At 42.7% G+C, this 26840-nt stretch overlaps 1 protein-coding gene across 3 annotated transcripts in view; it reads left to right on the top strand.

Annotated features, from left to right (window-relative positions):
- The first annotated feature begins 14627 nt into the window (after window positions 1–14627).
- The window catches only part of LOC131204944 (rho GTPase-activating protein 20-like), an 88136-nt gene continuing 75923 nt past the window's right edge, over window positions 14628–26840 (top strand). For all 3 annotated transcript variants that reach the window (XM_058196640.1, XM_058196639.1, XM_058196638.1), the window contains exon 1: window positions 14628–14955. The gene's annotated coding sequence lies outside the window, so the exon portion shown is untranslated. The remainder of the gene's footprint in view (window positions 14956–26840) is intronic.

Here is a 26840-nt window from a genome sequence, read left to right as displayed (position 1 = left end):
GGTCTAAAACTTGGCAACTCCAAATCTCAACCAGCAAATGCTCAGTCTTACATATTGGAAAAAAGAACCCTAATATCAAGTACAAACCTGATGGACATTACCTAACTGATGACCCCCACCCTGTCAAAGATCTTGGAGTTTTCATATCTAATGATCTTAGTGCCAAAGCTCACTGCAACTACATAGCGAAAAAAGCCTAAGAGTTGTAAACCTAATTTTACGCAGCTTCTTTTCTAAAAACTCTACACTACTAACTAGAGCATACAAAACATTTGCCAGACCTATTCTTGAATACAGCTCATCCGTCTGGAACCCATACCACATCTCTGACATAAATACAATAGAAAGAGTCCAGAAATATTTTACTAGAAGAGTTCTTCACTCCTCCGAAAACAACAAAATAACTTATACCAACAGACTTGAAATCCTGGGATTAGAAAACTTACAACTCTGCACTACATCCTACAACATCTTGAGTCTCCAAAGACCTATGCAAGGGTCCTTTTTGTAGACTTTAGTTCAGCATTCAATACCATCATTCCAGACATTCTCCTAACTAAGCTAAACCAGCTACAGGTACCGGAACCGGCTTGTAAGTGGATCACAAGCTTCCTAACAAACAGGAAGCAGCAGGTGAAGCTAAGCAAGATCACATCAAATACCTGTACAATTAGCACAGGGGCCCCCCAAGGCTGTGTGCTCTCCCCACTTCTCTTCTCTCTGTATACCAATGACTGCATCTCCAATGATCCATCTGTTAAGCTACTGAAGTTCACAGATGACACAACAGTGATTGGTCTCATTCGAGACAATGACGAATCCGCATATAGACGAGAGGTCGAACGATTAGCCTTGTGGTGCAACCAAAACAATCTGGAACTGAACACACTCAAAACCGTAGAAATGGTGGTAGACTTTAGGAAAAACCCTTCCATATTTCCACCTCTCACAATACTTGACAACACAGTATCAACAGTAGAAACCTTCAAATTTCTGGGTTCTATCATATCGCAAGATCTCAAATGGACAGCTAACATCAAAAACATCATTAAAAAAGGACAACAAAGAATGTTCTTTCTGCGCCAACTCAGTAACCTCAAACTGCCCAAGGAGCTGCTGATCCAATTCTACAGAGGAATTATTGAGTCTGTCATTTGCACCTCTATAACTGTCTGGTTCGGTTCTGCAACCCAACAAGAAAAACACAGACTTCAGAGGATAATTAGAACTGCAGAAAAAATAATTGCTACCAACTTGCCTTCCATTGAGGACCTGTATACTGCGAATCAAGAAGAGGGCCGTGAAAATATTTGCAGATCCCTCGCATCCTGGACATAAACTGTTTCAACTCCTACCCTCAAAAGCAGCTATAGAGCACTGCACACCAGAACAACTAGACACAAGAACAGTTTTTCCCCGAAGGCCATCACTCTGCTAAACAAATAATTCCCTCAACACTGTCAGACTATTTACTGAATCTGCACTACTATTAATCGTTTCATAGTTCCCATCGCCAATCTCTTTCCACTTATGACTGTATGACTATAACTTGTTGCTGGCAATCCTTATGATTTACATTGATATATTGATCATCAATTGTGTTGTAAATGTTGTACCTTGATGAACGTATCTTTTCTTTTATGTACACTGAGAGCATCTGCACCAAGACAAATTCCTTGTGTGTCCAATCACACTTGGCCAATAAAAAAAAAATTCTATTCTATTCTATTCTATTCTATTCTAACTCCGTCGACTTCGACATGACCTGTGTTTAACACACAAAATCATCTATTGCAATATTTATTTATTTATTTAATTAATTAATTAATTAATTAATTAAACTTTTATACTGCCCTTCTCCCGAAGGACTCAGGGCGGTGTACAGCCTGCATTAAAACAATTTATATACACCCTAAAATAACAATTAAAAAACTTATTCCATAAAGGCCGAAATTAAAACCGTCCAAATTGACCATATAAAATACCCAATAAAATACAATTAAAATTAAATATCCTTCCTATAAAAGACTACTTCAGCTTCAATCGCAATATTACAAGAGCAAAAAATAGATTCAAGCTAAATGTCAACCGCTTCAAACTTGATTGCAGAAAATATGACTTCTGTAACAGAGTTGTTAATGCTTGGAACTCATTACCTGACTCCACAGTCTCTACTCAAAATCCCAAAATCTTCAACCAAAAACTGTCGACTATTGACCTCACCCCATTCCTAAGAGGGCTATAAGGGGCGTGCATAAGAGCACAAAAGTGCCTACCGTTCCTGTCCTATTGTTCCCTTCTTCATATCAAATTGATATAGTTGATGCATATTTTTATACATATATGTATATTTTCTTCAAAATATGTTGTTTTATCTATGACAATTGTTTGTGTATTCTGTTGTGACAAAAGAAATTAAAAAAAAAAGTATACTGCAGTATTGCAAAGCTGAGAATCGCACTCCAAAATCCCTAAATTCTACATTTTCCTCCCTTAGCTGTTTCTCTCTTTTTTTAAAGAATTTTTTTTATTAAATAAATATTAAAAACATTGGACACAATGTGACCATCCTGGTCTTGTCATATCCATACATATTTTTAACATAACAACAAATATAATTACTATTTAACATACATTGCTACTTTGCTCTTATAAACATATCCCTTGTCCTCATTTACATATTTGTCTAAATATTATCCAGTATCAATTCTACAAATCAGTTTTACAGGCTGCTATGTTTCTCATAGCCATCCCAATGCAACCAATGCAACCTCAGGCAAATTGTTTTCTCAACTGTCAGTCCACATGTAGTTTGGTCTATGGCTCCCTCCTTCTTCCATCTGAGTGACCTTGAGGCAGCATCTCGAGGAGATACAGCACTTATTTTCATTTCCTGAAGCAGGCCCCCTTCATTCCCACTCCCCACGGTTCATGGCAGCCTGTCACTGCATAGCAGCGAAGCACAAGCAAATCCCAGATGGCAGCTGATACATACAATCATGGTGTTTTTTCTCATTTTCATACCTTTCTCCATAACCAAAAAGACCCTACAAAAGTTTGGCCTCCACACTTTGGCCTGGCAAAGAGGCGGTTCACTTCCTCCACCCTTTCAAAGGCCTCCCCTGCCATCTGTGCCTTTGCTCACGGTCCTTTCCCTTTGCGGGGGGACGGACAAAAAGGGCCACAGAGACAGTGAGTTGTCAGGCATAGATGTCAATCTTGCACCAGTTAAACAAGTCATACAATATTCCATCAGTAAAGCATATCTGTACCTTAGCATGTTTCATGTTCATCACGGGCACTTGTAGCAATTCCATAGTTTCAACACTCCCTCCTCAATTTATGACTTCCTTTTCAGCCAGGCTCTCTTGGACACGAATGCTCCACTCTTTGATGTATTACGTACTATGAAATCCGTCCAGCAATCCTTCACTTCAATTTCATCTCAAATAATTTCATCACTTTTATTTTTATTTCCATGTACCTTACTGCTTTGTTTAGCCCTCTTCATTCAGTTCCAAAATATTTTTTTTTATTTCTATCAAAATCACTCTGCAATTCCTCTGCTACTTCTAAGTCTTTTTTTTTTTAATTGAAAAAGTTTTAAGGAACAAAAACCTTTTCCCCCCTTTTCCCCCCCTCCCTCCCAGAAACCCCCCTTCCCCCCTCCCTTTCCCCCCCCCCCCCGGCTTCCCAGGTCAATCACAAGGTATTGTTATACATAAACCAAACATAGAGTAAAATTTTCCCTTCTAATCCAATTAACCTCATCCAAATCTTTTCATCTCCCAACCCCCTCCCCATTACATAAAATAATACTTCCTAATTATTCAAAGGCAATCTGGTCGTCTGGCGACGCCCAGGGGAAGAACCTTCTCTGTGGGGGCTCCCACCCTCTGGAACGAACTACCCCCCGGACTCCGTCAGCTTCCGGACCTTCGGACCTTCCGCCGCGGGCTTAAAACATACTTATTTAATTGTGCAGGACTGAGCTAGATTTTAAATTTGGTTTTAATTGGGTTTTAATTGGATGTTTTAATTAACGGGCTTTTTGATTAAGTTTTTTAACTGTTTTTATACTGTATTTATATGTTTTTAAATGCCTGTGAACCGCCCTGAGTCCTTCGGGAGATAGGGCGGTATATAAATATGATTAAATAAATAAAAATAAAAAAATAAATAAATCTGGTATTTCTTAATCTGATATCTGTTTTGTAGATAATCAATCCATTTTTTCCATTCAATTAAATATCTTTCCTGTGTATTGTCTTTCAAAAAAGCTGAGATTTTAGCCATCTCAGCCAAATTAATGACTTTCAATATCCATTCTTCTATTGTAGGTACCTCTTCTTTCTTTCAGTGTTGTCCAATCAACAGTCTTGCTGCTGTTATTAAATTCAGAATCAATTTAGTCTCAATCCCTGTACAATCCGTTATAATTCCCAAAAGGAAAAATTGCGGCAGGAACTTTATCTTCTTCTTCAGTACATTTTGAATAATCCACCAAATTCTTATCCAAAAGGCCTTAATTTTCTTGCAAGTCCACCAAATATGAAAATATGTAGCATCATCACAATCACACCTCCAACATTTCGCTTGGATATCAGGATACATACATGATAATTTTTTGGGATCTAAGTGCCATCTATAAAACATCTTATAAAAATTTTCCCTTAAATTCTGTGCTTGTGTAAACTTAACATTTCTAACCCAGATTTTCTCCCATGTTTCCAACATTATTGGTTCCTGAATATTCTGTGCCCATTTTATCATACAGTCCTTTACCAAATCCTTTTCCGAATCTATTTCAAGCAACACATTATACAATCTCTTTATATGCTCCTGGGTCTGATTTCTAATTTGCTTTATTAAATTTTCCTCCCTTTGCATTATACCAATTTTTTGATCTTCTTTCCATCTAGCACTTATTTGCCCATATTGAAACCAAGTATAATTCCTCCCTTCTTCATTTAATACCTGTAATGATTTTAATTGCAATCTACCTCCTTCAGCATACAAAAGTTCTTTATAAGTAATCATTTCCTGTTTCTGTTCTATATTTATATTCTCTATTGCATGTCTGGGGCTCGCCCATATAGGAATCTTGTAGTCTAATTTATAAGAATATTTTTCCAGACCATAAAGAGCACTTTTGAACACATGATTCTTAAAAGCCCTATCCACTTTTTTTTCATAAAATAAATACGCATGCCATCCATATAACAAGTCATAACCTTCTATGTTCAAAATTCTTTCCTCCGTTAAATTAAACCAATCACTTATTACTGAAAGGGCTACTGCTTCATAATATAGTTTAAAATTAGGCATTTTAAAGCCACCTGTATTATTTTCATTTTAACCCTTGCCTTTTTACCTTGCCATATAAATTTATTAATCCCAATCTGCTACTTCTAAGTCTTAAATATTCCTAGATCTCTTTAATTACATTAAATAAGGGCGGGTTTCCAAATGGCTGGTAGGATGTCACCACCGCACATCCACCCAGAAAGCAGACCCAAACCCACACTGATCATGAAGCACGACCAAGGACCAGAAGCCAGACCGCAGCTGCAACATTAGCCATTTCAAACCCCTCCAATCCATACATGCAGCAGACTGACACCCACTATGAAGATGTAGCACCACCACAAAGCCAAACAACAGCTATGCAGCTCACCAGCTCAAATCCCCCTGCAACACAGACTAAATTGAGCACAACCAAGCCCCCACCCAAACAGGACACACCCCCAGCCAATCAGAGCACAAAAACTTCCATCCAATCAGAACACAGCCAAGCTCCCACCCAATCAGTTCAAACCCCACTAGCAGTTAAAAGGAAGAAACAGCTGCGATCACATTGCTCCCAGAAGCACGAAGCTGAAGCCTGAAGATGACGAATGAGACTTCGTCGAAACGTCGCCAAGACACTTCCAATTTTACGCGGGAGAAAACCCGAATAACCAAAGACCTACATACAAACACCCGCGAAAACCTCAGAAAACATATATATATACACACACACACACACACACACACACACACACACACACACACACACACATATACATACACACATATATATATGTATATATATATATGAAGAAGAAGAAAAAGAAAAACAATAGGACAGGAACGGTAGGCACGTTTGTGCTCTTATGCACGCCCCTTATGGTCCTTTTTTGTTAGCTGTCAGTGCCGTGACTTTATCCTGCCTCTCATTTTGTGGAATAACCATGAGGAACAAAACCATCCAGGTTTTCACATCTGAATAAGTAACTTCAAGAAGAAAAAGAAGAGACATTTCTCATTCAGTGGCATTCATGGTTTCTTTTCAGATTTTATGTATTTATTTACATCCTGCTTTTATTGTTTTATAAGTAATTCAAAATGGTGAACATACCTAATACTCTTTCCTTCCACTGTTTTCCCCAAGCAACTATGTGAGGTGGGCTGGACTGAGAGCAATTGGCCCAAAGTCACCCAGCTATCTTTCCTGCCTAAAGCCAGACTAGAATCACCGTCTCCCAATTTCTAGCATGGGGCCTTCACTTGCTCTAATATGTATTCATTCATAGAACTGTTTACTGAAAGAAAGTCAGAGTGACTAACTAAGACTTCTATACGTAGGCGGGTGATTGGGGTTCCAGGCAGCCAGTCTGCGGTGGGGGGATGGGTTAGCCAAGGAGATTATTAGGAGAACTGCATAGGGGAAGCGATGCAGAGGATAAAGGACTCAGCCTAACTTCCAGATCTCCCACTTGCTACTGAGTGAAGGCTGAATGAAGGTCAAAAAGAAAGAAATGTTGAGTGGTGAATCAGTGGACAATGACCGGAAATGCCTTGTGCTGTGCATAAGAGGTAGGGACTCAGAGAAAACGGTGGGGAGGGGAGAGGATGTGTGTGCAATGCAGGAAGTGATGGGCAGGGTGACTGAGGAGGCAGCTTTGGGGGTGGTAGGGCAAATCCATGGGCACCTGAGAGCCTGAGAGAGGAGGAGGAGGTGGAGGAGATACAAGAGGCAAAGGGGTCAGGTCTGGGAAGAGTCATGCTCAGCTTTTCACAGCCTCCTCTGATGAATTTTGAACTAATAAAAAAAGTTTCTGTTTTTGCTACTTAAAGCTGAATCTATCTGGATGTCAGCATTCCAAGAAAAAAAAAATCCCAACTCCAAGTAAAAATTCTGAAGCAAGCATGTTTCAAAGTTCTATTTACTAGGATAGGTAAACTGGCACATCTGGGAAAACCCGAATCTGAGAGGTCTGGGTTTTCTCTCAGTAAATCAACCCGCCCCCAAAAACCATCCCCTCACACTTCAGTTGATCACATGCTCCAATCACCAACCATCCCATCTCGAGACATCACTTCGACCATTCCTTCCCCAGATGCAGGATCGGTCTGACCTTGACCGACAGGAAGACTGCTATTATGTCTAAAGACAACCCCTCTACTAAATCTTCCCTCCTACTTTTCCGCACATGAGAAGATGGCAGCACAAAAGCTTCCAGCCTAATATAGCATCCAAAGCTGACAGGCATCCCTCTGATCTCTGATTTTTTTTGCAGAAAAAAAAACACCCTGAAAAATAAAACAGACAAAACACAAAAGATGGGGTTAACACCTTTTACATAACTTCTTAACCCCCTCCCCCCTCCAGGAGGACCCTTAGGTCCTCAGGGAATTTATCATGAAATTGCTAGAGTAATTTACTAGATTTACTAGTAATTTACTAGTAATTTACTAGAGTATCAGCATTCACATCCCAACTCTTCACCCACGTAGCTTCAGATAATGGGTACCCTTTCCAGTGTACCAAATACTGTAAACGACCCCTGTATAGTCTAGAGTCAAGGATTTTCTTAACTTCATAATGAGTCTCCCCTTGTACTATCAAAGGTGGGGAGTAGCTGGTAAGGCCCTTAAGTTAGATCCTCTTGCTGGTTTCAATAAGCTACTGTGAAAAACTGGGTTCACTTTCCCTAATATTCGAAGGAGGCTAAATTGGACAGTCACTGGGTTAATCACTTTCACTATAGGGCAGTCCAAACTTCTTGCTAGATAATCTCAATTTTAGGTATTTGGTTGACAAATACACCTTATCTCCTATTCAGAAAGGTGGTTGGAGAGACTGGCGTTTGTCGGCCTGAGCCTTGTATTTTTTCGCAGACTCAGCTAAAGCTTTCTTAGTATTCTCCCAACCAGGGGTGAAATCCAGCAGGTTCTGACAGGGTCTGGAGAATCGGTAGCAGAAATTTTGAGTAGTTCGGAGAACCAGCAAATACCACCTCTGACTGGCCCCCGAGTGAGGTGGGAATGGAGATTTTGCAATATCCTTCCCCAAGCCACACCCACCAAGCCACACCATGCCCACCAAGCCACACCTACAGAATCAGTAGTAAAAAAAATTGGATTTCACCACTGCTCCCAACCCTTTTTTTAATGAGGTCATCTATTCTGTTAGGGACATGGAAGTGGGTGGCTCTCTAGGCAACTCAGGCATTGGCACAAAATCTATGCCCGTAGTTCTTTGAAAAGGAGTCAATCCAGTACTGCTGTGTACTGCATTATTATAAGCCACTTTTGCGAACGGTAATAACTCTGCCTAGTTTTCTTGTTGATAATTTATATAACATCTAATGTATTGTTCCACCATGGTGTTCAATTTTTCAGTGGATCCATTAGTCGATGGGTGGAAAGCTGAGCTAAGCCCCTGGGACGACCCAATGCACCGCAGGAATTCCTTCCAGAATTTAGCAGTAAACTGAACCCCGCGATCTGATATTATCCTCCCTGGAACCTCATGTAGTCTGTAGATATGCTTTATGAAAAGTTTTGCCAGCTTCTTGGCTGAGGTAGTCTTGCAAGCAGTGAAGTGTGCTTGTTTGGAGAATAAATCAATGACAGTCCAAATCACCTTGTTCCCTCCACTGTCAGGGAGTTCGACTATGAAGTCCATTGCAATCTCCTTCCAGGGCTTTGTGGGTTCGGCCACGGTCTGGAGAAGCCCAGGGGGCTTCCGTGATCTGGACTTCATGGTGGTGCGGGTGGCGCAGCTTTTAACATAGTCCTCTATATTGACTTTCATCCTTGGCCACCAGAATTGTCTTCTAGTCAAATGGAGAGTTTTTAAAAATCCAAAGTGGCCCCCTAGTCAAGAATCATGACTCCACTGTAGCACCCTGAATCGCATGCCGTTGGGCACATAAATCTTACTCCTTTCCAAGCCAATCCCTCTCTTAGGGTTAGGTCCGCCTGGTTCTCCTCAAACCAGGCGTCGGTTGAGAGTGCCGCTTTTAGCTCTGCTGTCAACTTGTCTTCAGGGACGTTGGAACCACGGTGCGTTTGCGCTCTAGTGGTTGCTTGGACCACTGGTTGGGTTTCAGAGATCATGGTGTGAATTACATCTTCCTATCGGCTGTCAAACTGGGGCTTCCTGAACAAAGCATCAGCTAATAGGTTCCCCCCACCCCCCCGGAATGTAATTCAGGTTGAAGTTAAAGCGTTTGAAATACTGAGCCCACCGAACCTGCTTGGGGGAAACCTTCTGAGAGGTCTTCAGTGCCTCGAGGTTTTGTGGTAAGTCCACACTTCGAAAGGCTGCTTAACCCCCTCTAGGAAGTGTCTCCAGGATAGGAGAGCCCATTGCACCACAAAAGCCTCCTTCTCCCATACCGCCCATCTGCACTCCATGTCCGTTAATTTTTTCTATATGTAAGCACATAGCATTAGTTCGTTTTGGGCGTTCCTTTGCATTAGAATAGCCGCCACCACCACATCACTAGTGTCAGCCTGGAGTACAAATAGTTTATTTGGGTCAGGGTGCTGGAGGATTGGCTTCACTGCAAATAGGCGTTTTAATTGCTCAAAGGATTTTTGACAGTCCATTGTCCAAGCTAGGGGTTGGCTAGGTTTGGCTTGGTGGGACACGGACTGGTTTTTAGTAATTCCGTCAAGGGGAGAGCAACCTTGGTGAAGGAAGGGATGAATTGCTGGTAAAAAATTGCAAACCCCAGGAAGCTTTGAAGTTGCTTACGTGTTCATGGGGGTTGTCAGTCTAGCACCACCTTCACCTTCCCCGGATCCATTTCAATTCCTTGATTTGACACCCTGTAGCCCAGGTAGTCCATGCACTCCTTATGGAACTTGCATTTTGAGAGCTTTGCATAAAGTTTAGCACTAGGAGTTTTTTCAGTACTTGCCTGACTAATTTGATATGCTCTTCCATATTTTTGCTGAATATAAGAATATCGTCCATATTGCTTGCATATTAGACAGATGTATTAACCTCTAAGCCAGGCTGAAAGCAAGCCCTGGTTCGAATCCCAGAAGGGTATGGCTAGCTGATGAGAACTATATAGCTTGAAATAGATCTATACTAGTCTCCCTTTATTTCTTTGTCAGTAAGTATAAATTTAACATAAAATAGTTTGTCGTGTAAGCGACTGGCTGTGAGGGCTCCTGGATTGGGGCTGAAAGGCAAAAGGGAAGTAGTATGCTCCCTCCTATATTTGGGTAGACTAGGTTGTTTTGATAGGAAAAAACCCCCTTAATACATTATATACATACATACATACATACATACATACATACATACATACATACATACATACATTGATCCAGACAATATGCTGTTCACTAAGCACTTATGTATGAAATGTGAAAATATAGAAATTGTTAAAAAATGATAATAAAAGAAATGTAATCCAACCACTTCATTCCACTTTAGTGCCAGGTTGAGATTAATCCTTTTATTTATTTAAAGCATTTAAATAAAGTCCTCGGAGAAGGGCGGTATAAAAATATGAAAAATAAATAAATAAATAAATAAAAATTTCCTCTAAAAATACAATGATTAAAAAGTAACCACAAAAGACAGGTCATATTAGGAAAAAATAACAGAAAAAGAAAAGGAACAAAATAAAAGGATAATTGTAATAAATGTAATAATTGTAACACGTAAGCAACTTCATGCAACCATGAACACGTAAGCAACTTCAAAGCTTCCTGGGGTTTGCAATTTTTTACCAGCAATTCATTACAATTATTACAATTAATAATTAATTCAAAAAGAAAAAAAGCATAAAATGAACTTTTTAAAAAGTGAAGACACAGTAGTAAATAGAAACAAAATGAGGACCCGGATTGTTGGGGGCAATATGCTGACTCTGTAAACCGCTTAGAGAGGGCTGTAAAGCACAGTGAAGTGGTATATAAGTCTAAGTGTTGTTGTTATTGCTATTAGGTTGTGCACACAAAACCATACCCTCCCCCACCTGCTGTACCCCCACTGCTGGTCCATGGAGCCGGAAAGGTTGGGGACAGCAGCTACAGACACCTAAGAGGCCAGAGCCATCAGGTCTGCAGCCACCATAAGAGCCAATGCAGTCCTAGGCTGCATTAAGAGAGGAATAGAAACAAGATCACATGAACTATTAGTACCACTTAATAATGCATTGATAGAATAGAATAGAATTTTTTATTGGCCAAGAGTGATTGGACACACACTTGGAATACTACATTCAGTTCTGGTTGCCACAATATAAAAAACATGTTGAGACTTTGGAAAGAGTGCAGAGAAGAGCAACAAAGATGATTTAGGGGTCTGGAGGCTAAAACATCTGAAGTATGGTTGCAGGAACTGGGTATGTCTAGTCTAGTGAAAAGAAGACCTAGCGGTGACATGATAGCAGTGTTCCAATATTTGAGGGGCTGTGATAAAGAAGAGGGGGTCAGCCAGAAGGCACAACAAGAAGCAATGGATGGAAACTAATCAAGGAGAAATCCAACTTAGAATTAAGGAGAAATTTCCTGAAAATGAGAACAACTGACTACTGGAATGACTTGCCTCCAGCCGTTGTAGATACTCCATAACTGAAAGTTCTTAACTGGACCAGACAGACATTTGTCTGAAATGGTATAGGATATGTTGCTTGAACAGGGGGGTGTACTAGAAGATCTCCAAGGTCCCCTCTAAGTCTCTCCCTGGTGCCTCATTTTTCAGTCTTTCCTATTAGACCATGCCCTGCTTAGCTTTGGCTCTAGGCTCTAGACTCTAGACGCAGTTCTTAGTGCTGCCAATCGTTGGACAGTCATTGGTGTTGAAAAATAAATACACTGAGGTGATTTCATTGGAGCATCCTGACACGAAACATTTCACATGGCAGGAACCACAGTGTGTCCCATTTGAGGAGAGTTATCCCTCCTAAAACTTTTGATTCATTTTTTTTCTTCTGGGTCAAAGCTTCTGGAAACAATCACCGAACAAGAAGAAAACAACTTCTGTCTCCAAGTGAGCCTGTGAAGTCTGCTAGGCTGGCTCAGCTTTGCTACCTATTAACACCTACATTCTTCCTTCATACCTGATTTATGTTATCATATCAAATCAGATAGCGTTCTCTGGAGAGAGTCAATATGACCCAGCAGTTATTGTCAGTCCTGCTATTTTTGGTTTGTTCCATTCCATGTAAAACTTTCCTCTGAGAAAGGAAGCTAAACCCTGCTACTAGAGTCTGAGTTTGAGCTACAGGTTGTGTCTATAAATGGGGATGCGGTTTCCCTGTTCTCTGAATCTGGCACCCTGTGACCCAGTGCAATTCTGATATATTCATTTACTCCAGAGTATTGTTTGAAATCTGGATTCAGTCCTGGATAAAGAAGTTTAGCTGATGTTTTTAAAAAACAAAACATAAGATGAAACTTGAAATTATTTGAAATTTGTGGCTCTCTGAATTTTGCAATGCAGTTTGCCTATTGATGTAAAGCTCTATTTGGGAAATGTCTGGACAAAGTTTATATGTTTGTAAACATAATGAGCAGTCTTGTCTTCTATTACGAATATTATTTTCCAAGGTCAGGATTTTAAGCAAAATTGCAAATGAAAACATACTTCTTTGCACCAGAATATGTAGACATTTGCTGTTTGCCAGGGCAACATACCAGGCAAAAATTGGCAACCAGGCTGACTGGATGTCTGTGCCATTTTCTTCCCTAGGGGCATTTACAAGGGCTATAAAAAAAAGAATTCAAGATAATGGCCACAACTGCCCAATTGAAGAAGACTGGGATCATGCAGACACAGGGATCATCTTAACTATTTTGACCCCAACCATGAACCCCCTTTCTCTGCCAACACCTCCCCCACCTGGTGCCCTTGCTGGCTGTTATAGTGCTGGTCTGCTTGAAGGACCTTCTGGCATTTCCACAGCTTTTAATGGAGTGAGACACACAGCCAAGTGGGTAAAGGGGAAAAGAAAGGGAAGTAAGTTGGAGAAGAAGCCAAGAACTGATGGACTAGAAAACATTTCTTTCGGGCCTACAAACACAGCCAACCCCAAATAGCATGAAGCAGGTGGGATACAGAGCCACTCTTTTGAAGACAGCAAAATCCACATTTGGACAGAGAGGACGGCTGATTTGAAAGAGGGATCCAAGAGGCCATCTATATCAAAACTGAGCAGCCCTCTCTCAACAGGGGAAGAGGGATACAACATCATTTATCTCCAGTCTACAACACAGTCCTTTCAGCAGTTCCAAGAAGGCTCCACACCCATTTGAACCATTCAAGTGACCTGAGGGCAAAGGCAAACCTCCAAGTCACCTCAACGACCCTCTAAAAGGATGCAAATGATCAGCTGTCTGCAAGGAGTATAAATCCTTCCGTTCCCCACCATCCAGTCAGAGCTGAAGAAGCTTCTTGGATGAGAAGCCAAATGTCTTCAAAGAAAAACAAGAAAGTTGCCTCTTGAAAAAGCATCTTTGGGTCCTACATGATGTGGACATTGAGCTGCCAAGTGACATCATGGTTAGGATGTTGGACTAGAGCTGGAGAGACCCTTGTTCAGTCTACCTTCAGCTGCCAAAAGCTTCCTGGTCAATGACTGCCTGATAACCCTACCTCATAGGATTAATGTGGAGAAAAAACAGAGCAGGAGAGCAGGATTGAATTTTGGGGAGAAGTAGCACATTGTTACAAATACGCTGCTGATAAAATTGGGCTGTGTCTTCAATCTCTGCATCTTAGTCAAAGTACTGTATTCAAGTAAGGATTTTTGTTTTACAAAAGCTACAGCAAATGCACAGTAACAAAACAACCATGGTTCAAGCCTCTTTCTTAGTAACAGAGTTTGTGCTATTAAAAACCTATTTTCAACTCCAGTTTGGTTCATTTCCTATTTCTGGGGCCTTCCCAGTCATTCCAGCCTCTCTAGCTGTTGTAAGATCTGGGCCTGATGCTCAAGGTCTGGCCCTGGCCTATGTGGCCCCTTTCGCACACAGAAAGACTCCTGTCCTTCTCCAGTCCCTCTTGAGGTTTCTGGAGCTGCTTTAGCACAGCTCCAAGCAATTTCCTGGCTCTCCTCTCCTCTCCCCTCTCCCTTCCCTTCCTCCTCTCCTTCCTCTTTCCCTGCCCGGTGCCTCCTCCATGCAAAATTCTTGCTGCAGCCTCCCCACGTCCAGCCTTTGCACACTCATTTTGTAGGGGAAAACTGTCTTCGTCCCGAGCAATCGGTGGGGCTTCCAGAATAAAGCCCGGGGCAGCTTGCTTAGAGTAAAACTCCTTATTTAGGCAACATGGGGAGGAGCTGCTCGGCTGGTACACCCACAGCTCCTTCCTCTCCTGGCTGATAGGGGGGGAAAAGTCGGCAGGCGAGGAGAAGTTCCTCCAGTCACTCGGTTCTCCAGCTTGGGGCCTGAAGTCCAGCTGACGCTCTGCCTGCATTCCTGTCCGGGGATTTACGGGGTCATCCGGAGAGCTGGAACGGGAGGCGCTTCCCCCCGGGGCTGGGCTCCTCTTTCCCTCTGGGTAGAGGCCAGGAGGCTGAGGGTAGTAACATGCTGGCGGCAGAAGTCCCAACGGCCATCCCCCAGGATGACTTCCCTGCAGACAGCTAGCCTGCCACAAGGGCACCGCAAGGAGGGTGTGAGAGCCTGGCTTCTTTTCTCCCGTAGGTGTGGAGCAAGGTAAGGACCTGGTCAAGGTGGGAGCCTCGTTCTCCTCCCGAGAGGCAGAAGCCGCTTCTCCCCTCTGTCTGGAGCCGCAAGCTCTGTCCCGCCTGGAGGGCCGTTCTGCATTCCTTCCTCCACGTTTCATTTTTTCCAGCTAGTTTTTCTTCTCTTCTGTTTATCACTGGTGTGCTTGTTCTTAGACAACTCCTGCGGAGGATCCACTAAAAGCCCTGTTCATTTTCTAGGGTTGATTGGACCTCCAAATTTTGGAGTTTGTAGCTGCTTCCTACAAGCTCTTTGGTGCCCCTATTTTTCCATCCCCTCTTCCTGATTTCACTTTCAGTGCTAGCTGGACAGTGAATGCTCAACAGGCTGGTCTCTGGAGAGGCTACATCTAAACACACAAGATATGTGCCAAGAGTATTTGCTACATGCAAGCATTAGTGCGCTGTTCCCCAGTTGTATGAGGCAGCACTGGTTGGAGAAATGAATAAGAGCAGTGTTTCTCAACCTGGGCCACTTGAAGATGTGTGGATTTCAACTCCCAGAATTCCCCAGACAGCACTCATCTGACATATTGTCAATAAACTGCCAATTGTGGTGAATAAAAAGATATGTAGGAAGCTATCAGGTCAAAGAGCAATGCCAGGGAAGGACCTGGAAGCTGTTCAAGAATAGAGAAGCAATCACATATGTCTAATGGTGGCTATCTGACCATGCTGGGTGGGCATTTCTAGGAACTGTGGACCAGCACAACCCTTGGTCTGAGAAAACCCTGAGATGTGCACTGTGACATGACCCCCGAGGCCATTCTGCTCTGCCTGTTTCTCCTGCAACTCATGTATAGGTATAGGCAGATGCTCGGGGGGGGGGAGTAAATATTATGAGTAAGATTAGATTAGATTAACAGAGTTGGAAGGGACCTTGTAGGTCATCTAGTCTAACCCCCTGTCCAAGCAGGACACCCTACACCATTTCTGATAAATGGCAGTCCAATTTTTTCTTGAAAGTTTCAAGTGATGAAGCTCCCACAACCTCCGAAGGCAAGCTGTTCCATTGGTTGATTGTTCTCACTGTCAGAAAGTTCCTCCTCATTTCTAGGTTGAATCTCTCCTGGTCACTTTCCATCCATTATTCCTTGTCTGGCCTTCAGGTGCTTTGGAAAACAGCTTGACCTGCTCCTCTCTGTGGCAGTCTCTCAAATATTGGAACACTGCTATCATGTCTCCCCTGGTCCTTCTCTTCACTAGACTAGCCTGTAATTACCTAGTTCCTGTAACCGTTCTTCATATGTTTTAGTCTCCAGTCCCCTAATCAACCTGGTTGCTCTTTTCTGCACTTTTTCTAGAGTCTCAACATCTTTTTTATAGTGTGGCGAACAAAATTGGATGCAGTATTCTAGGTGTGGTCTTACTAAGGCTTTATAGAGTGGTATTAGTATCTCACTGGATCTTGATTGTATCCCTCTGTTAATATAGTTTAGGATTGCATTGGCTTTTTTGGCTGCCACTACACATTGCTATTTCATATTTAGCTGGTTGTCCACTAAGACTCCCAAGATCCCTCTCACAGTTACTGCCATTAAGCCTAGTTTCACCCAGTCTATATGTGTACTTTTGGTTTTTCTTGCCTAAGTGTAAGACTTTACTTTTCTCCACATTGAATTTCATTTTGTTAGATAGGGCCCAGTGTTCAAGTCTGTCCAGATCCATTTGGATCTTGAGCCTATCTTCTAGGGAGTTAGCTATTCCTGCCAGCCTAGTATCATCTGCAGATTTGGTAAGTTCCCCTTCTATTCTCTCATCTAATTTATGAAGATATTGAAGAGTCCTAAGATAGAACTTTGTGATACCCCACTGCTTACTTCGCTCCATCTAGAGGTAGATTCATTAAGAACTACTCATTGAGTGCAGTTTGTCAGCCAGTTACGAGTCCATCTGATGGTGATGCTATCTATCCCACTTTTTTCTAGCTCACCAAGAAATAGGTTGTGGTCTATTTTATTGAATGCCTTGCTGAAGTCTAAGTATATTATATCCACAGCATTTCACTGGTCTACTAATTTAGTCACTATGTTCAGGAATGAAATACAATTGTTTTGGCATGGTCTGTTTTTAACAAACCCGTGCTGACTGCTAGTTATTACTTTACTCATTTCTAGATGTTGGCAGATCTGGTTTTTTTAAAAATTATCTTTTCCAGTATCTTCCTAGCTATTGATGTTAGGCTGATTGGTCTGTAGTTTCCTGGGTCTGTTTTTTTCTTTTTTTCCTTTTTTGAAGATGGGAACCACATCAGATTTTTTCCAGTCCTCTGGTAGTTCCCAGGTGCTCCAGGATTTTTGAAAGATGTGGTGCAGTGGTTCTGAGATGACATCTGTGAGCTCCTTTAGAACTCTGGGATGTAATCCGTCAGGTCCCGGTGATTTGTATTCATCACGATCAGACAGATGTTCTCTTACTATTTTTTTGCTTATTTTAACTTTTATTTCTAATCTGTCTTTTACAGTTATGTTTTTGGTAGGTTGGGCTATAGTTTCTTTTTGCGTGAAGACCGATGCAAAGAATAAGTTAAGCAGCTCTGCTTTCTCTCTGTTGCCTGTGACTTCCTTGCCCTCTTCTCTCTTTAGTGGACCGACTGTTTCCTTGATTTTTTTCTTGATATTTCTTTTTTGAAAGATGAATCCCTTACCAAATCTGCTCAAGTCAAAAGTAATCCTTTTCAATCTCCTGGATCTGATGTCCTAGATGCGATGTATGTCACTTTATGCAATTCAGCAGATCCAGTATGGGACTTTGGGAAGAAGGTCTTATCAGAAATAAGCAACTAATCTGTCAAAAAGGCTCAGGAATACCTGCATCAAGTTAAGTTTTCCCTGTTTGATATTGGAGTAATTCACACCATAGCCATGCTTTGAAGAGACGTTTGATGCTCGTGCCTTTAGAGCAGATCACGATCCGGTCTTGTGAAACGTTCGCCTACTGTTCTTAGAGATCCAGGGAAGACAAAATCTGGCCAGGGATTTTTTTTTTCCCCACTAGAAAAGACTGCAACCATGCCATTTTCCCAGTAGACCCAATAGGCCAACGAGTCATCAGGTCCTCTCTGCTTAAAAGATGCCACAGCTGCTGAGTGGCCTTGGGTGCAAGCAGCAGCAGGCCTGGCAGCCCCCCAGGGCCCACCAGTTTCTTCCCAGAAAGCTCATCATTTCCAGACCTCACTCTGCCTTCTTGTTTCCAAGAAATTGTCCTGTCAAACCTATCTGAACATTACAGGGCCTCTGTGGCTCAGACTGGTAAGACAGTCTGTTATTAACAGCAGTTGCTTGCAATTACTGCAGGTTCAAGCCCCACTAGGCCCAAGGTTGACTCAGCCTTCCATCCTTTATAAGGTAGGTAAAATGAGGACCCAGATTGTTGGGGGGCAATAAGTTGACTTTATATATAATATACAAATGGATGAAGACTATTGCTTGACATAGTGTAAGCCGCCCTGAGTCTTCGGAGAAGGGCGGGATATAAATGCAAATAAAAAAAAATTTATAGAGGTTTCCATCAGTCTTGACACCTTATATTTAAGGCTGTCAGATTTTTAGACTGTCTGGAGGGAAATATTCCTGGGGAGGGGGAGATTATTTTACAATGGTTATACCCTTCTTGTCAGGCCATGTCTAGAAGGTGTTAACCTATGGTGTCCCACAGGGTTTCAGGTTCTCTGCCTGTGCTGTTCAGCATGTACATGAAACAGCTTTTCAGCATTCATCTTCTCATTCTTGAGCGTCTTTTTAAAATAATGCAAAAATTATCAGGTGATGTGCAACCTTTGCTATCAAGAAGTTCCCCCAGCTTGTTTGGAAATGTAAAAATTATGGGGGATGCTGGTCAGTAGGCTTTTATTCATGTATTTGAGCAGATTGGCCAATGGCTAATGGGGCAAGAGGACATCTGTTGAAACAAAACTACAATATGATAAAATAGTAAAATACTCTACGTTTATCAGATAGTTTCCATGCTTTTTAAACTACAGGTAGTCCTTAACTTACAACAGTTCATTTAGTGACCATTCAAAGTTACAATGGCACTGAAAAGAAGTGACTTATGACTGTTTTTCAGTTATGAGGGGCCAGAATAATATTATTAGGGGCCGGAATAGCTCAGGCTGTTAGAGCCTGTTATTAGAACACAGTAGCCTGCAATTACTGCAGGTTCAAGTCCGGTCCAAGGTTGACTCAGCCTTCCATCCTTTATAAGGTAGGTAAAATGAGGACCCAGATTGTTGGGGGGGGCAATAAGTTGACTTTGTAAATATACAAATAGAATGAGACTATTGCCTTATACACTGTAAGCCGCCCTGAGTCTTCGGAGAAGGGCGGGATATAAATGTAAAAAAAAAAAAAAAAAAAGACCTTTGCAGCATCTCCATGGTCACGTGACCAAAATTCAGATGGTTGAAAACTGACTCATACTTATGACCGTTGCTGTGTCCCAAGGTCACGTGATCCCCTTTTGTGACCTTCTGACAAGCAAAGCCAGATTCACTTAACAACCGGGTTACTTACTTATCAACTGCAGTGATTCACTTAACAACTGTAGCAAAAGGGTTGTAAAATGGGACAAATCTCACTTAACAAATGTCTTACTTAACAACAGAGATTTTGGGCTCTATTTTGGTCATAAGTCGAGGAGTACTCAGAACTTGCAGGCAGGCAGGCAGGCAAGGAGAGAATGACAGCAGAGAAAGAGGTTACTCTCAAGGAAACCTGCCCCACCCCAAAATGGCCACGTTCCATTCATGCCTCATTTAACATCTCCAGCATCTGTCAACTATGGCAAAGGTTGAAAAAGACACAACAACCTCAAAGATGCCTTCAATTTTCAATTAACTTCCTCACTTCCTGTTCCAGATTATCAACTCATGGACCTCAAACCAATGGACACCCCCCACCACTGCCCCATCCTGCAGATCCCTTTCTCAAGGCTCTGAGGGTCCCCCATTCAGAGCTTTCCATAGAAATCTTTTCCCAATGTGTCTCCACCAAGAGACACAGGCCAAGCAGAAAGGGGGCCACTCCGCCGTGCATACACTTTGCCAGATAAATGACAACTGAAATCTTCATAATAGTACCTTGGGGGTGGGGGTGGGTGGGAGGTGTGTCTCTGCAGGCACCAGTAGCATCCTTGGGCAGAGATAAGTGAGGGCTTTCTAAGTGCTGGAAGCGGAGGAATATTGTATGGGCTCCTACAGCAAAATGTGTCCAACTCAAGGGTTTCTGACTTTCTCGAGCTGGGGGCACATTTGGAATTTTAACAACATATTTTTGAGAGCACTTTCCAAAAAAGGATTGTCATAGTAAATATGGTTGGCTGTAACACATGCATCCCCCTCCCAACTTGGGGTCCAAGTGCCCTAAAAGAGGACAAAGGTAGCTGCGCTGGGACACTTTGGACAATCAAAAAGTGCCGAACTTTTATAAAACAAAGTGCAGACAGGACTGGAATAATATTTTTTTACATAAAAAGTGTTTTTTAACTTTATACAAAAGTTGAAGTCCAGAATCTATTTACATGGAATGACAACTTCAAAACTTGGTCAGAAATGTGCATTTTAATCATAGCCTACGTTTGTATGTCACACTTAGCTTGGTTACTGAATATAGCCCATTTCTAAGTTCACACAATACATAAAATTATAATGTAACCAAACAAGATGGATTCCAACCATAAGCTGAGCCAAAGAAGCCAAGATGAAATTGAAGAGGGCTGAGTGTCTGGGGCAAATGAAGCTGGTGAGCTTTAGAGTATTTGAGCATCTTGTGTGAGCCTAGACAGTGGGCTGACATCTGCTCCTCTCTTAACAGTTTTCTTTCCCTATAAAGAAGACATCTGTTGTCCCCTTGTTCCCAGGTTGGTTAGGCATTTCAGATTTCTCTTGGTGGTGTGTTTGAGCCATGCTTGGTGGTTAAATGGTCTGTGTGTGTTTGTGTGTTCTCTTGCTTAGTTCTAAATTGGATCTCCCTTTGATAGATTTCCATCCGTTACTTCTTGACCTGCCTTCAGATGCTTTGGAGACTAGGTTGACCCTCCCCCTCTTCTTTGTGACAGTCCCTTACATATTGGGAACACCACTATCATGTCACCCCTATGCCTTCTCTTTGTTAGACTAGACACTCCCAGTTCTTGCAACCTCTCTTCATATGTTTTAGCCTTCAGCCCGCTAATCATCTTTGTTGCTCTTCTCTGTACTCTTTCTAGAATCTCAGCTTCTTTTTTGTACCATGCTGCCCAGAACGCTCTGGTTGCAGAGAGAGTCTCTCCCCATCTCTCCTCAGCCTTTCCAAAAAGGCCTGGGGGGAGGGGGGGGAGGAGATTTTGGTAATCAGGTTGAAGCTTGGGAAGCCAAGGGGGCTGTGGCCAGCTGGGCAGAAGGAAAATGACAGTCCTGCCCAAACTACCCTGCTGTCTCTTTCAGTGAGGATTTCACTGCAATGTTCTTTCCCTTTGGAAAAAAGACAAAAACAAATTTCCTTTAGCATCAGAGAGGATGACTTTCTAACGCTGGGAGAAATTTTATCACAGCCCAACACAGTTAATTCAACTGAAACTTAGTCCAAAAGGCAAATGTAAATAGCTTGTCTAAGGGTCAAGGTACACAAAATGCTAAGTGGCTTCTTAAATTTCATAACTGGGATTCTTCTCCACCACAGCAATAATTTAAAAGGCTGTTTTAAGAGAAACTTGAGACACACTTTTCATTTTCAGATTTATAAGCTGTTTGATGTGAAGGCTCACTATTTGTTGAATTTGGAGCATTTATCACTTCCCAACTTCTCAGAACCTCACTGAGGCCGGGCTCCGTGATTCTATAGAGCCATGGCCTCATTCTTCTTCATCCTCCTTTCGCCACTCACAAATGGCATTTGCAGTCCTTGTAAATAGGTTTTGATCAGAAGTGCCAGCAGCAGGAACAAAGGCAGGGCGATGGCCGGCAGCTTTGAGCCTGCTTAAAAAACACGGTCTGCCTGCAGCTTTAAGAGAATGAAGGCAACGTGTTTTAAGTAAAACTTCTTCCTGTAAATTGTATGCTGGCAAACTGAGGCGTTCTCTATTTGAGGCCTTCTATGGGGAAGCCATGCCATCAACTGCCGATGGCTTTACGAGCTGTGTGGGATGCTTGCTTTATGTAAAAACTGGGGGTCTTTATTGGAAAAGGCAGGCAGAGCTGAGAAGATAATTTCTGGTTTACTGGAGGGAAAGCTCTGAGTTTTTACACCTGGGGCACGCTCGCCAAAGGGCACCACACACGATGCGACCACGCATTCACCATAGAGACACTTCATGGTGATTTATGAAGATTCCTAAGAATTTGGGGCAGGAAGGGAACCCCTCTTAGGCTGCCTCTCCCTGTAGTGTTTCCACGGGCTTGTGACCAGGTAGTTCTGATAGCAGCATCTCTCTCCAGTTCTCCTACTCAGTTCTCCTACTCAAGGGCAACATCAGCTCATGCTGAAGTATCTCTGAGCATGCTGAAGTATCTCTGAGCAGACCACGAGGAGATGCCCAAAGTGTAATGACCAGAATTGGCTGCTTCAAAGTTGGATAAAGGCTCAACGCCATGTTCTGAATCAGAAGGAGGGCATCGAGGAGAAAACCCGCTCCCCAGTCCCCGATCTCTTCAGAAATTTACAAGCACAAGAGACTCACTATTCTCTTGAGGCTGAAAACCGCCTTGCACTTTCTCCAAAGCTTTTGTCTCCTAAGAAAGTGGTTTCTGTTTTTCTACTTTCTGGGTGCTGGTTTTTTTGTTTTTTGTTTTAATTTTAATTCTCTCTTGCTGAAGGTGCTTGCATTCTTGGAGGCAGAGAAGGCTGCTTTTTCTGGTGAGGTTTTGTTCTTTCTGTCCCTTTGTGGATGGCTCCCCCCCCACCTTTCCAAGTGGAAATGTCCCCAGGAGGAGCTGCTGGCTGAAGTCCCCCCTATGGAATTGAATGGAAGTGGAGACAACGGGAGGTCACAGAGAGGGAAAACTGGGCAAGAAAGCGCCCATGGTGATGCAGGAAGTTTAATTGGGCAATGAGGAAGGGGCTGACTAACTCACAGGTAGACCAGGTAAAAATGGGACTGTAGAGGAGCGTCTGCAGGGGGAGTCCAAAAAGTCAAGATGGTGCCTGCAACCAGATCATCAAAGCTCTGGTCTTGCAATACACATTAAAAACCAGTCTGGCTTTTGTTGGAATGATTGCAGGTGCCATCTCGATTTTTTTTTTTTGACACCCTCTGTGGATGCTCTGGGTTTACAGCCCCATTTTTACTTAATCTAGTATCTGAGTTAAACACCTGTGAATGTCCCCAGTCTGGTATCTCAGATTCTTTGTCTTGTAGGAACTAGCCATCATTCTGCCAGCTTGTGTGGAGGCGGCCATTGCATTCAGTTCCACTCTGATCTCTCTTTTTTTGGCCGTAGATGAACAGTTGCGCTTGGCTAGCATCTGGTTTGGTGTGTTGGGAAAATGCGGCCTCTCTCTCTCTTCCACCTTCAGTGCAGCCAAGCCTCGTGTCACCACAGCAGTGTCTGCCTGATGCTCCAGATTGCCCCCTAGGGAGCTTGTAATGAGAAGAAAATGGATTCACAAACTGCATCCTGTGCCCTTCCGTGTTTTTGCCCATTCTCTTGAAGAGCAGGGATTGTAGTCTGACCTCCTTACACAAAGAAGACTTGCTAGCCCAGGGAAGTCACCAGTCCTTTGCAAACTTTAGTTGGAAATAAATAACTCTATAGTGCTGACAAATGTCTGGGAAACTTTGTGAGCTCAAAATAATCTGATCTTCCAAAAACAGACAGGGTGGGGTTACGTTTGCATCCAGCATCAAGAGACCAAGAAAACAGGATGTTTTTTTCTCCTATGATAGAACTTATTTGTTCTGTTCCTCACTGAAATGTCGAGCGAGGACCAGCGTTTTGCTTTCGGAGCTGCCAGAAAATGTTTAGAAAAAGAAGAGAGCAAAGAGATTTAAAAAAAACAAAAACCAAGAAACCATGGAAGAGAAAGTAACAGAGAGATTTTGATTTCTGTAAACTAAGAGTAGGTGGGGCTACTCTGACCTCTTAGATATGGTGAACTTCAACTCCCATAATCCCCAGCTACCACGGCCAGGCCAGGTTTTCTGACAGATTATGGGCGTTCAGACTAGAGAAGACTATTTTTAACAATAATTATAGGGGACTTTGGATACATTCAAAATTATGAGGTTTCTCATGGGAGAGCAATACTAGCAGAATGGGAGAATGGAAATCGCATTCAATAACCAAGAAAAATAAACAGACCATTAACGGAGCCCACCCGGAAAAGTCGCCAACCGTCTCAGGACAGAAGCGATGATGACATGTTGTTTTTGATTCTGTCTCGATGCTGCCCTTCAAAGGTGCTGCGACTGGAAAGAGACCACTGGCTGGAAAGGTTTCATCTGACATGTGCAGCTGGTGGCCCATGAAGACAAAGCTCACCTGTCAGTTGTGCCTCGGGGGCCCCAGAAGCCAATGGCAGCTTTCCATGATCTGCTTCTGGCAGGACATCACAAGTAGCCTTGAGGAAACGTTGTAGGGGGTGTTTCTGTAGGCATTTGATTTCTTGGAAACATTCAGTCCCCTTTGAGCATAGGAGGAACTCCATCGGGAATGTTCTAGTTTTTACAGAAGCACCTAGATAGCAACTCTAAAAATAACTAGAAAGGAAATAAAATCACCTGTGAGTCTGCCTAAGTAGCATTTTCCAATCTACTAGCCCTCTGTTGGGAAGGCCCCCCATTTCCTGGGCTGGAACTGTTGGTGGAGGCTCATCCCTCCAGGCATCGTGTGGGTCTCATGCAGTTTCTCTTGAGCCAGAGAGCAAATTCCCCCGGGACACAAATAGGAAGGAGCCTTTATTTTATGTTGATTCTCTGCTGAAGGCAAAAACCAGCTCTCTTTAAAATGTTTTTAAACTTTTTTTAAAGAATCTTTAATCAGTGAAATGACTTACCTCCTGAAGTTGTGGGTGTTTCATCACTGAGGTTTTTAAGAAGAGTTTTGACTCTGTAGTGACAGAGGGTCTCCTGCTTGAATAGAGGGTTGGACTGGAAGACCTCCAAGATCCCTTCCAACTCTGTTGTTCTCTTCTGTTCTGCTGCCACCCTTGCTCTGCTTTGTGTATCAGCTGAAACTAGGTTTATGTCCAGAGACATACTTAGCATTAGGCTCTTAAAGCAAGTTGCAGCCCATGTTTGTGAAGTCACACGGACACTCACACTGGATTAAGAGCTCCCTGCCTCTATATTGAACCAAGAAAGGAGGAAAAATGTCTTCTTTATACATGCCACCAGGTCTGAGTTTGCATAAACTGCCTCATGGTATTCTGACTTTGGGCAAGCTGGCACAGCTTTTCTTCTCTGCTCAGTCAACCTTTCAGGAGTTCCTGCGGTTGGATATTGGTGGTAAGCGCTGTTTACCACAGGTTGGGCTCCAGAAGGACAAACAAGTGGCAACAATATAGTAGTAGTAGTAGCAGCCATGAAGACCCAACATTAAAATTGAAAGAGGGGAGAAACAATTTATATCCTCTTATCATGTTTTCTCCTGTTCCTTCTTGGCTGAAAGGGTAGGAATATGGGTGGGAGGGAGGGGTCTCCATTTTGGCAGGCAGGTAATGCAACTAAAGTGGCCTTTTGTGGCAACAAGACTGCAAGTGGTCAGGTAGCCTCTTTCCCCCAATTCCACCACTGCTTCTTTGAAAACTACGTAGCACATTGGCAGTGGGTAGACGCACGTTGCTTATAAAGCATAAAGGAATTAATGTTCTGCTCTAATGGAAACCAGATGAAGAATATGCCTGGCCAAAAGTGCCTTTCTCCTGCCAAACTGCAGATGAAGTGATTCAATCAGCAGGAAAACGTTGCCAAAACTGAAACTCTGACCACGCCATTCTTGGGAGGAGATGCAGGAGCTCCAGGAGATCACTGGAGATGGTGGGGGTGGGGAGGGGGAGACAAGGAAGCGCCATTAAGAAATGAGTGAGGTCTCCAGTTGGGCCTGGCTAGATTTTGCCAACGAGAAGGGAGCAGGAGAAAACATGCTGGATGTTGTTGGGCACCCTTAAGCTCCTATCCATTTCTGACTTTTAAAAAAAGGAATTTTAGCATGCACAGTGGGGAGCGGGAGAGGGAGCAGGACCCTTGGGATGTCTTCTACAACTGCATCAGGACAGGACAAGAGTCTGATCCTTTAGGGCACCTTGTGGACCTTGTAAACTAAACCTACGCCTAGACCTATACCAAAGCAAACTCCTTAATAGTCTTGATCAGATAGGGCTGCGCAAATGGAAGTCCACAAGGAAACCCCTCTCCCCCAAAAAGTCTTCAAATGATCCCATTGGCTTCTAAATTCTTAGTAGTTCAAAAGCCAATTTTATTTTTATTGCGTTTGATGCAATTCCAAATTCTTAGCTGTGTTTGGGCCATACATTCCATTCGAAAAGTTGTCCATCCCTATAAATGAAACAATTAAGCCCAGTGTTTATTAGGTGGAGAATATCTGCTTTTCCTCCTGTATAAACTCTCTGATGGTGGCTGCTCACTATGTAATCCAGTGTCTGACGAGGAGTCCGACTGTCACATTCGGGGGAGAATCCTCTGCTCCATTTAAATAGGGAGTCTGGCGGGAGTCTGGAGTCTAAAACCTGCTAATTTTTGTGTCAGATCAAGTGTATTTTTTCCTGAATCTGGATGTTTGACAGTCCAGTTTCCTTTCCACTGGGATTTTACATCAAAGTTAGCATTATGCAGTTGCTGTGCCAATATTCATGGGGGGGTTCCTGGGTTTAAGCCTTCTAATTGATAAGTCTGGCATACCGGAGTGTGCTGGCAGTTTGG

Source organism: Ahaetulla prasina, chromosome 11, assembly GCF_028640845.1.
Source record: "Ahaetulla prasina isolate Xishuangbanna chromosome 11, ASM2864084v1, whole genome shotgun sequence".
NCBI lineage: Eukaryota > Metazoa > Chordata > Lepidosauria > Squamata > Colubridae > Ahaetulla > Ahaetulla prasina.
The sequence above is the reverse complement of the archived record's forward strand: the minus strand, read 5'-3'. Positions and strand labels throughout refer to the sequence as shown.